Raw genomic sequence first — 11,507 nt, 5'->3', positions numbered from 1 at the left:
TGTAACCTGTGAAAACACAAGCATAACCTCTTCCCCAGGTTATTAAAGGATATGGTCCTTCCCAGTTAGCACTTTCCAGGACTTGAGCCTTTCCCTGGACTTCTTGTTGATCTGGTATCTGTGATGAGAAGTGGTGCGATATTGACGGCACCTATTTTAACGATCCAAATGCAGCAAAGGGAGTGACATCAGATTGCCGTAATTCTGAGGAGTGAGTCCCCGAGGGTTAGCACTACTAGCTGTTGAAGAGAGAGAGCCCTTCGGGCATTCAGGGTAAGTCGCAATGATGTCTTCAGCCTGAGGCCTTGATAAAGAAAACTGGTTTTGTATTGCCCTGGCATTTTGGTGGAAAAATTGCATGTGAAAGCCGTGCTTACCGTGTTTCTGAGATGGCATTAGCTGCACGGTGGAGATCTTGTTTCTGCTTTCTCTGTAAGTACTCTGGGTGATGTCAGTGAAGGATCTCTTTGCAAAATATAAAGCAAGCTATGCAGATCATTATTAGTTAGGCCCAACAACAGCTATATCCAATTTATGGTTTGTAACAGTTTCTGTAAATCATTTAAAGTCTTAACATCAGTTTTAAGTTTAACCTGTTGCAGGACAATGGTCTGTTCACAAATTCTCCACTCCAGGTACTGCCATGGTGATGATCGCTGTACTTTTTCAGGTGCTATTTGTCACCCCGTTTGAGATACTGAGTCTTTGGGTAAAGCAAGAGGCTTTTCCATGATCTCCTGTGTTTCTGCTGCTATAAGGATGTCATCCATATAGTGATATATAACAGTCTGGGAGACCTGCATTGTGGGAGTATTCTTTATGCCTTATGGTAAAACAACCCAGTGGTACTGTGTTGCAGGTTCACTAACATTAATACGGGGAACAAAAAATGGAAATTTAGATGCATCATCCGGATGCAAGGGAATGGGGAAAAAATCAATCTTTCAGATCAATTATTACAAGATGCCAGTTTAGGGGAATCAATGTGTAGGAGATCATGTAAAAGCCACCATTTACCACTTTTCTTTAAAATAACAAACACCAGGGGGTTCCAAGGACTGGTGGTAGGTACGATATGTCCTGCACTTAACTGTTCATGAATTAAATCATTCAGGTGGCACAACTTTTCCATTGGCAAGGGCCACTGACCCACCCACACAGGTGATTCTGTTTTCCAAGTTAGTTTCAGGGTGGGTTTCAAGGTGGGTTGTGCTGCAGTGACAATTAAGACAAATTTGATCCGATTTGAGTTCCCCATCAAGTCAGTCACGACCCCATGATGTAGCAGGGGTTTCCAATATAAGTGGATGAATATTTGCTACCCAGTTTTCTGGGCCCCTTACATGAATGAGATCTTTGCTTTGAAATGTTACAGCATGACCACCAACCCTGAAAAACACTCGAGTTACCTGAGCTAACAGCCAATCTGCTCACAGATATTACGGTCACATCCGCACCAATATGTAAAATGCCTGTCAGTTCAACAGATTCTTCTGCTTTAGTGAGGGTACATCTTATCAGAGGTCGACGTTGTGTCACTGTCTGAGCCCAAAATATTTGAGGAGTACCTGCTGATCCAAATCCTGAGTCACCCCGGCTTCTCAGCATACTATTAGGGGGAACCACAGTAAAATAAACAAACTGAGCAATTTTTGACCCTTTTGTTACTGAACACGGGGGTCCAGGGGTCCAGGCCATAATTCTGATTTCCCCTTCATAATTGGCATTTATGACCTCTGGTAAAACGAACAACCCCTGTAAGGTTGTAGATGATCTTCTGACAATATCCTTCTCAGGTAGATGGTACAAAGGTGCACTCTCCCCGCAGAGTATGCACCTAAATTCAAGACAACAGTTAACACAGAATTACTGCCTCCCACTAGAGGAGATATTTCACCTATGATACTTCAAACACTTAGCCCAAACAAACAGGCAGCACCGATGACCCAGCGGGTGGGCACTAGGGAGCTCTGTACTAAGGAATGTTAACTGGTCCTGCACTACCCCCCCCCACTGGTACAGAGTCTGCCCTGCGCTTCATTCCTCTCCGGCTGCTTCCTTCATGGGATAACAGAACTGCGGGTCAGAGAACTCCGCACTCCGCAGCTGCAGCTGGGCTGCATCTCACACATGTAGAACAATCACACAACCATACAAAGAGGCCTCTTACACTTATTACTCACACAACATAAAATGACAAATACTACAAACATCAAAACACTGTTAAGAATATATAAAGCCATTGCTTACTGATTATGTGGTGTTGACAGACAAGGGATACCGCATCCCAGTGTCAGCACCTTCTGTAAAAACTGCCGCTTTTGGTGGGGAGGGGGGCAGGTGCGGGCCGAGAGCGCGGTGCCGGGCTCGGCCACAGGCAGTTGCCCCGCGGCGGGTGGGGGGGCACCGCGGCCACCAACTCCGCGCTTGCAGGTGGGGGAGGGCATGAATGCTGAGTACAGAGATCCACACACATGGTTTTCCAGATAGAATACTGTCCTGGTTTAGCCAGGATAGGGTTAAGTTTCCCCAGCAGTGGGGGGGAGCTCTAGCCGGGTTATTCAGATACCATGCGGACGTCACATCCTGGCGCCGAAGCGAGACGGGTCGGTTAACACGTGTGTAATGCCATCGTGCTTCTCACTGCTGATTTGGTAGATATTTTGCTCTGTTCATTATTATTATTGTTACTGTTATTGTTGTTGTTTGTTGTGTTGCTGTTGCTCTGTTGTATTAAACCTGTCCTTATCTCAGCCCCAGGGCTTTGTATTTCACTCCCTTTGTGGGGGAGGGGCAGTGGCCGCGTGGTCTCAGATCCCAGCAGGGACTAAACCACCACAACTTCGGCGCCTAACGTGGGGCAAGAGAAGACTGAGATAAGGACAAAAGGAGAAGGTGTGTTAGAGCCATCTGTTAGGTGTAATTTTTCTGTTTTTATTTGTACTTGTTTAATAAGAAACGTTTGCAATGCTGGCCAACTCTCTTGCGTGGTGGGGCTGGATTAATCCTTATATCCATTGTGCATTCCCAGTGCTGATGTTTATTTTTGGTGGAAAATGTGTCAAGGGTCTTGTTTTGCTGTACTGGCTGCAGACTGCTTATAATATGGTTATATCACTGCTTGTGGGGGTGAACCGGTACCTGTTTGCTGCCTGGGCTTTTGTTAGGGGTCTCACCCCCTCTATGGGTGAGCCAGGGGAAGAGATTCTCTCGGTTTTTGAGAGTTTCAGCTATCCCTGGAGCACCCAGGCCAGTGTGCTTGCGGCACTGTGCTTTCTAAATGTCTGCCAGATCTTGTTTTGGGCCATGCGGTATTTCTCCAACAATAGCACCACCTGGAAACCTGCCCTGAGGGCAGATAGTTATAAATGGCAAGATGTGTGGGAAAAGATGGGCAAGTGCCTGAGTCAGTGGTCATCCCCAATGCTTTGGGATTTCACTCCTGAACAAATGGAGAGTCCTGATAAACTGGTGGAATATTTGGAAAAGGTGTGCTGCCAATCTGGCAAACCCCGGGAGACACAACTCGTTGTGATGTGCTGGGGGCTTGCCCATGCCTACCGTGTCATTTTTAACACTGTTCACTGCCCTCAAGGGGGAGAAGGGGCTGCAGGATCTGAAAGTGAACCTGCTGGTACGACAGCTGGGCCAGGGGGACAGGCAGTGCCAGTACCAGTTGCCTCCACCAGCACAGCAACTGAGCCAGAGGCACGAGCAGTACCAATATCAGTCGCCCCGATACGGAAAACCAAATATACCAAAAAATCCCCTCACAGTGCACAGGGTGATAATGAACCAGGCCCATCACGAGAGCAGGAGGAAGAGCCGGAGGTAATCATCCGATCTCTATCCCTGAGTGAATTGCAAGATATGCGGAAGGATTTTAGCCGCATTCCAGGTGAGCAAATTTGCACCTGGCTGCTCCAATGCTGGGATAGTGGAGCTGCTGGTTTGGAATTGGAGGGGAGAGAGGCCAAGCAGCTGGGACGTTTAGCCAAGCAGGCTGGTATTGACAAGGCAATAGGGAAACAGGCTCAGACCCTCAGTCTTTGGAGGCGACTCCTGCTCGGTGTGAGGGAGATGTACCCCTACAAGGATGATGATCTATGTCGGTTAGGCAGGTGGACCGACATGGAGAAAGGCATTCAAAACCTCAGGGAAATGGCTGTGTTTGACATGATCTATGGTGATCTGAATGATGAGCAGTCACCAATGGATCCAGATCAGGTCCCTTGTGCACAGCTGATGTGGCGGAAGTTCCTGCAAAGTGGACCAGAGGGACATTCCAAAGCATTAGCAGCAGCATCCTGGTGGCGAGACACCCAGACTCAGTGGACGAAGTGATTATCCAGCTCTGGCAATATGAGGGAATTCTCCCTTCCTCCCGACATACTTTGGTTTCAGCTGTAGAGGAACTGTCTCAGAGGCTCCAGAAAATGGAACAGGACATGTCCTATGTTCCACCTGCACGGGCCGATGTCTCAGCTATTAGAAGCAGGCGCTTCCCCACCCAAGAGAAGGGCAATGGAAGGCACACACCACGGGGCACCCTGTGGTTCTTCCTCCATGACCATGGGGAAAACATGAGAAGGTGGCATGGACAGCCCACTTCCGCCCTAGCTGCATGAGTACTGCAACTGAAAGGGAAGACCACCACGAAAGGGGAGTCTTCCAAGAGAGACGCAGCTCCAGTGTCTAGTCGGAAATCCCCCAGACAGAATAGAATGGCCAACAGTATGCTTGACCCTCTTGAGGGGACCAGGAAGCCATTCCTGCAGGAGTCACTCTTAGATCAAGTGAGTGATGGTGAGCAGGATTAGAGGGGCCCTGCCTCCAGCCAGGTGGAGGAAAGGGATAATCGGATTTACTGGAAGGTGTGGATCCGATGGCCTGGCACATCAGAACCACAAGAATATAAGGCTTTGGTAGACACTGGCACACAGTGCACCCTGATGCCATCAAGCCACAGTGGGGTCGTATCCATCTGCATCTCCGGAGTGACAGGGGGGTCCCAACAGCTGACCCTACTAGAAGCTGAAGTAAGCTTAACTGGGAAGGACTGGCATAAGCACCCCATTGTGACTGGCCCAGATGCCCCGTGCATCCTAGGTATAGATTACCTTAGGAGAGGGTACTTTAAAGACCCAAAAGGGTACCGGTGGGCCTATGGTATAGCTGCCCTGGAGGAGGTTGAGCAATTGTCCACCTTAACCAACCTCTCAGAGGACCCCTCAGTGGTGGGGTTGCTTAAGGTTGAAGAGCAGCGAGTGCCAATTGCTACCAAGACGGTGCACCGGCGGCAGTACCGCACTAACCGAGATTCCCTGGTCCCCATCCATCAGCTGATCCGTCGACTAGAAAGCCAGAAGGTGATCAGCAAGACTCACTCACCTTTCAACAGCCCTATATGGCCAGTGAGAAAACCTAATGGTGAATGGAGACTGACCGTGGACTACCGTGGCCTGAATGAAGTTACACCAGTGATGAGTGCTGCAGTGCCGGACATGCTAGAGCTCCAGTATGAGCTGGAGTCGAAGGCAGCCAAGTGGTACGCCACGATTGGCATCGCTAGCACGTCTTTCTCCATTCCAATAGCACCAGAGTGAAGGCCACAGTTTGCGTTCACTTGGAGGGGTATCCAGTACACCTGGAATTGATTGCCCCAGGGGTGGAAACACAGCTCCACCATTTGCCATAGACTGGTCCATACTGCACTGGAGAAAGGTGGGGCTCCAGAACACCTGCAGTTCATTGATGATATCATTGTATGGGGGGACACAGCTGAGGAAGTCTTTGAGAAAGGAAAGAAGATAATTGAAATCCTCCTGAAGGCTGGTTTTGCCATCAAGTGACAGAAAGTTAAGGGGCCTGGAAGGGAGATTCAGTTCCTAGGAATAAAATGGCAAGATGGGTGTCGCCACATCCCAATGGAGGTGATAAACAAGATAACAGCCATGGCCCCACCAACCACCAAAAAAGAGACTTAATCTTTCCTGGGTGCTGTGGGGTTCTGGAGGATGCACATCCCAAACTACAGCCTGATTGTGAGCCCTCTCTACCACGTAACCCGCAAGAAGAACGATTTTAAATGGGGCCCAGAGCAACAAGAAGCCTTTGAACAAATTAAGCAGGAGATTACCCAGGCAGTGGCCCTCGGGCCAGTCCAGACAGGGCAGGAGATTAAGAACGTGCTCTACACCGCAGCCGGGGAGAAGGGCCCTTCCTGGAGCCTTTGGCAGAGAGCACCTGGGGAATCCCGAGGCCGACTTCTAGGCTTTTGGAGCCGGGGATACAAAGGCTCTGAAGCTAACTATACCCTGACTGAGAAGGAGATACTGGCAGCGTATGAAGGAATTTGAGCTGCCTCAGAAGTGGTCGGCACTGAGACACAGCTCCTCCTGGCACCCCGACTGCCGGTGCTGGGATGGATGTTCAAAGGAAAGGCTCCCTCCACACATCATGCAACAGATGCCACGTGGAGTAAATGGGTTGCGTTGGTAACACAACGGGCTCGAATAGGGAACCTCAACCCCCCAGGATTAGTGGAAATGATCATGAAGTGGCCAGAGAGAAAAGATTCTGGGATGTCAACAGAACAAGAGGTGAAATGTGCTGAGGAGGCCCCACCATATAACAAGCTGCCAGAGGAAGAAAAACAATATGCCCTGTTCACTGATGGGTCTTGCCGCATTGTGGGAAAACATCGACGATAGAAGGCTGCGGTGTGGCATCCCACACGAGAAACCACTGAAGCTGTTGAGGGACAAGGTGAATCGAGCCAGTTCACAGAGGTGAAAGCCATCCAATTGGCTTTGGAGATTGCTGAGCGAGAAAAGTGGCCGAGGCTCTATATCTACACTGACTCGTGGGTGATGGCAAGTGCCCTGTGGATGTGGTTGCAGCAATGGAAACAGAACAACTGGGAACGCAAGGGCAGACCCGTCTGGGCCGCTGAAGTATGGCAGGACATTGCAGCCTGGGTGGAGAACCTCGTTGTGAAGGTGCGCCATGTGGACGCCCATGTACCTAAGAGTCAAGTATCTGATGAACATCAACACAACCAGCAGGCGGACCAAGCTGCTAAGATCGAAGTGGCTCAGGTGGACTTGGACTGGCAGTGTAAAGGTGAACTGTTCATAGCCCGGTGGGCCCATGAGACCTCGGGCCACCAAGGCAGAGATGCAACATATAGGTGGGCTCGAGATCGAGGGGTGGACCTCACCATTGACACCATCACAGAGATCATCCATGGATGTGAGACGTGTGCTGTGATTAAACAAGCTAAACGGGTGAAGCCCCAGCAGAATGAAGATTGATGGATGAAATATAAATATGGAGAGGCCTGGCAGATCGTCTACATCACACTGCCACAGACCCTCCAAGGCAAGCGCCACGTGCTCACAATGGTGGAAGCAACCACTGGATGGCTCAAAACTTATCCAGTGTCCCACGCCACCACCTGAAGTACCATCCTGGGCCTTGAAGAGCGAGTCCTGTGGCGACACGGCACCCCAGAGACGATTGAGTCGGACAACGGGACTCACTTCCAAAATAACCTCATAAATACCTGGGCAGAAGAACACGGCATCGAGTGGGTCTACCACATCCCCTACCACACACCAGCCTCTGGGAAGATCGAGCGCTACAATGGACTGTTAAAAACTACATTGAGAGCAATGGGGGGTGGAACCTTCAAACACTGGGACACACATCTGACAAAGGCCACTTGGTTAGTGAACACAAGAGGATCTGCCAAGCGAGCTGGCCCGGCTCAGTCAAAACTTCCACGTGTTGTAGACGGGGATAGAGTCCCTGTGGTGCGCATGAGGGACCTGCTGGGAAAAATGGTCTGGGTTAGTCCTGCGCCGGGCAAAGGCAAACCCATCCACGGGATTGTTTTTGCTCAAGGACCTGGGTGCACCTGGTGGGTGATGCAGAAGGATGGAGAAGTCCGATGCGTACCACAAGGCGACTTGATTGTGGGTGAAAACACACCGTGAGTTATACTGTGCTTTTGTTAATTTTTCTTTGTTAATGCTAATTGCTAAATGGCAACTGGATGTGACGCACATGGTATGGAATAAAGGGGTGGATTAAAGTTGTGGTGGTTTAGTCCCTGCTGGGGTCTGAGACCACGGGGCCGCTGCCCCTCCCCCACAAAGGGAGTGAAATGCAAAGCCCTGGGGCTGAGATAAGGAAAGGTTTAATACAACAGAGCAACAGCAACACAACAAACAACAACAATAACAGTAACAATAATAATAATGAACAGAGCAAAATATCTACCAAATCAGCAGTGAGAAGCGCGATGGCATAACACACGTGTTAACTGACCTGTCTCGCTTCGGCGCCAGGATGTGACGTCCTCATGATATATGAATAACCCGGCTAGAGCTCCCCCCCCACTGCTGGGGAAACTTAACCCTATCCTGGCTAAACCAGGACAAATATTGTGCCGGCGTTAGTACCGTTTTTAAAAGTGCCAGCCAATTCCATGGGACCAACTGATATCCATGAGCGATTGCCTCCAGTATACCTGTTGTAAATGAGTTTTGAAGCTCGTCCTCATTAACGCTTTTCTGTAGTTCTTTAATAACAAAAAATTGCAGTCCTCCACAACGTGGCTGATGTCCTGGCTCATAGATTACAGGAGCAACAATCTTTCTCGCCATGTCCATATCCCCTTGCGCCAAGGCTTCTTGCCTCACTTTTACCCACAGATCATCCCCAGCTAAGGGAGGACACAGGCCAGGTTTTCTTTTAGGATTTAAGGTGTCAGGGCCTAAAAGGTTATCACAGTCTACAGGCTCAGCATATTCAGCGGCCCCAGCTGGTAAAGCAATGGGTGGGGGTTATTCTGTCTGAGTAGTACCTAACTCTCTGTTCCTCAAATCCTTCATTTCAGCAGCCACATGAAAAAATTGAGCTACAGCAGCATCAGTAGCAGTGTCAGCTTTCATAGTTTCCAACATCTTTTTAACTATTCCCAAGTCTGAGTTGCCTTTCGTATTTGAGAATTTCTAATAGTGATCACTTGTCATAGTTCTCCCCCCAGAGAGTCCCAAAGTCCTAGGTCAAACATATTTTGTTGTCTGAAAAAAGGTTCAGTCCTCTGTCCCCATTTTAATAATCTGGACAGCGCTTCTGAGTTTATTGATAAAACCCTGCCGGTCCGCTAATCTCATTAAAAACCCCTGGATCGACTTTTGCTCTGCGGATACTGCACTTCCCCTGGCTGCTCACCTTGTGCGCACTTTCATCTCTTTTTCTTTGTTTCTTCACCCTGCAGCCGTTTCTTCCCTGCCTTGTGTTTACCTTCTTTAAGAAGGGCGTTGTCCCCACTGTTGACTGAGTCAGTAGTACATTAGTTCGATCACACTGATAGCAGATCACATCGGTCGTATATCACGTCGATCACATTGATAGCAGATCATGTCGAAGTCACCATTTGTGGGGACGAAATCCTGTGCAGACCACAGGAGACGAGACCACAGACAATCAATATGATTGGAAGTCAAGCTCAAAGCTTTATTAGCAAGCAAGCCCTTATATACTCTTGTGCCTTCTTAGAATATCAGCAAGCCTTTATATATTCTTGTGCTTTCTAAAAGTAGCTCCCCTCGGTACTTTCCACAAACATTGCTACCCGCACACAGCCAGTAGATAAGTTCCTGCTTTTGCAATTCCAAAAGGTCCCTTCTTTATCAGTTTCTTCCTTAACGAGCACATTCTTTTCTTCTGGCCTTCTGGTAACTATTTCTTGTTTTCAGACGTCGTTAATCTTCTGCCCGAGTGCTGGTTGTACTTTTCCATTGTCAGTGTGGGCAGAAAGTTCAGTAAGCCAGCATGCACACCCACACCCTCTGACTCTTTTATTCAGTTACATTTTGCTTTTGGATGTTCAAACATAGTATCCTAGAAGTATCCAGGTATTTGGACTGCAATACAGAAAGTGGATTTTAATTTCTCAGCCACTGTAGACTAAAATTGAAATTTTCAGCCACTGTAGGATATAAGCCAAAACAGAGAGCATGTGCATAGGTACAGTGGAGAGACTTCCCCAGGCCTTGATATTCCATTATTTCTTCAGGCAAAGTTGTATTCGGGTATTGCCATTCCATCCACCTTTCCTTCAATTCTTAGAATCAGCAAGTGTCAATAAAAACACTGAAATATTTTACTGAAATGTTGCTATTTTCTTTCCAGGAAATAAACACTTTTTATGAATTAGCACAGGCCCATGGAGAGAGTCTACCCAGAATTTCTTTAAGAGGTTACTAGGAAAAAACTGAACCCTTGACAGAAGAATGTGATGGGTTCAGTTTCTGCATCAAAACCCTACACCTTCTTTGGATCAATTCAACTTTATGCAAACTGCTGATTGTAATTGGATATCTACCTTTGCTCCTATTCTAAGGAAGAATGGAGTAGGTTATACCAAATGATTGTTGACTGTGTTTTAATGCCCTCTTTCAAAGCTGATGCCAAGCACAGTGTCCTAATGTTCAATAAATCATGAACCTCTGTTTTCTTCTGCTTAAAGGTCATAGGCTCCCATTGTTGTCCTCTATGCCTAATGATATTTATTTTCTTGAATTACTAGGAAATTAAAAATGCCCTGTAATAAATGTTGATGCAGTATTTTCATTACCACCATGCAAAACAAACAGCAGCCAATTTTTTCACTGTGAATTGTGGCTTCCACAATGGTGAGGATCTTGGTTTGGTTGTAGAGCAATCTTATTCTTCTGACAAAGTTCTGGATATAGACTGTAGCTCATGGTGAGGTATACATGACAAAATGTTCAGAAGAGTCTGTATTCCACATTTGAAAGACATGTCAAAATATTTTTTTTTTTTTCTATACAACAGAACATGCCTCATTGTCAGGAAATGGAACCATTTTTTAAATCACAGAAACACCATTCAAATACAGATGAAAACTACTTCTCTGTCTTTCGGCCTTTGTCCACTAGCTCTCTTGAGAAGATGGAAACCCTGCTGCTCAGCATGCAGAAGCTCCAATGGACTGGAACTTTTAATTTTTCTTTCTCTCATGTGGAGCAAGAGCAGTTTCTGACACAACATTAGACCTAATGGCTGCTGCTGAAGTTGACTGAGTGGCACAAGGATGACAAGGATAAGAAGGAAAAATTCACACTATGTCAACAGTATAGATCTAGTAATAATAAGTATGGCCTAGAAAAAAATAATTTTCCACGTCACAGATTCCCAAAGCGGATTGAAGGTGACCTACAGAGGGTTTTTTTTCTAAAAATAATATTAGAGCTCCTTCCAGAATTGCAGGGTTAGGATGTGAATGGGACCTTCTTGCCCACAAGCGGTTATTGCCTTTTGGAAACTCTAGATACAGCACAGGCAGATAAAGTTTTGGCGTAGAAGTGAGGGAAGTCAAGGGTGTTTGTGAAACTTCCAATGTACTTAGAATTTTTTTTTTTTTCTTTTCCTCCATGTGACAAAAGAAGTACATGGAGTTCCCCAACTCC

This window comes from Strix aluco, chromosome 5 (genome assembly GCF_031877795.1).
Source record: "Strix aluco isolate bStrAlu1 chromosome 5, bStrAlu1.hap1, whole genome shotgun sequence".
Classification (NCBI taxonomy): Eukaryota; Metazoa; Chordata; class Aves; order Strigiformes; family Strigidae; genus Strix; species Strix aluco.
Note: the sequence above shows the minus strand (reverse complement) of the source record.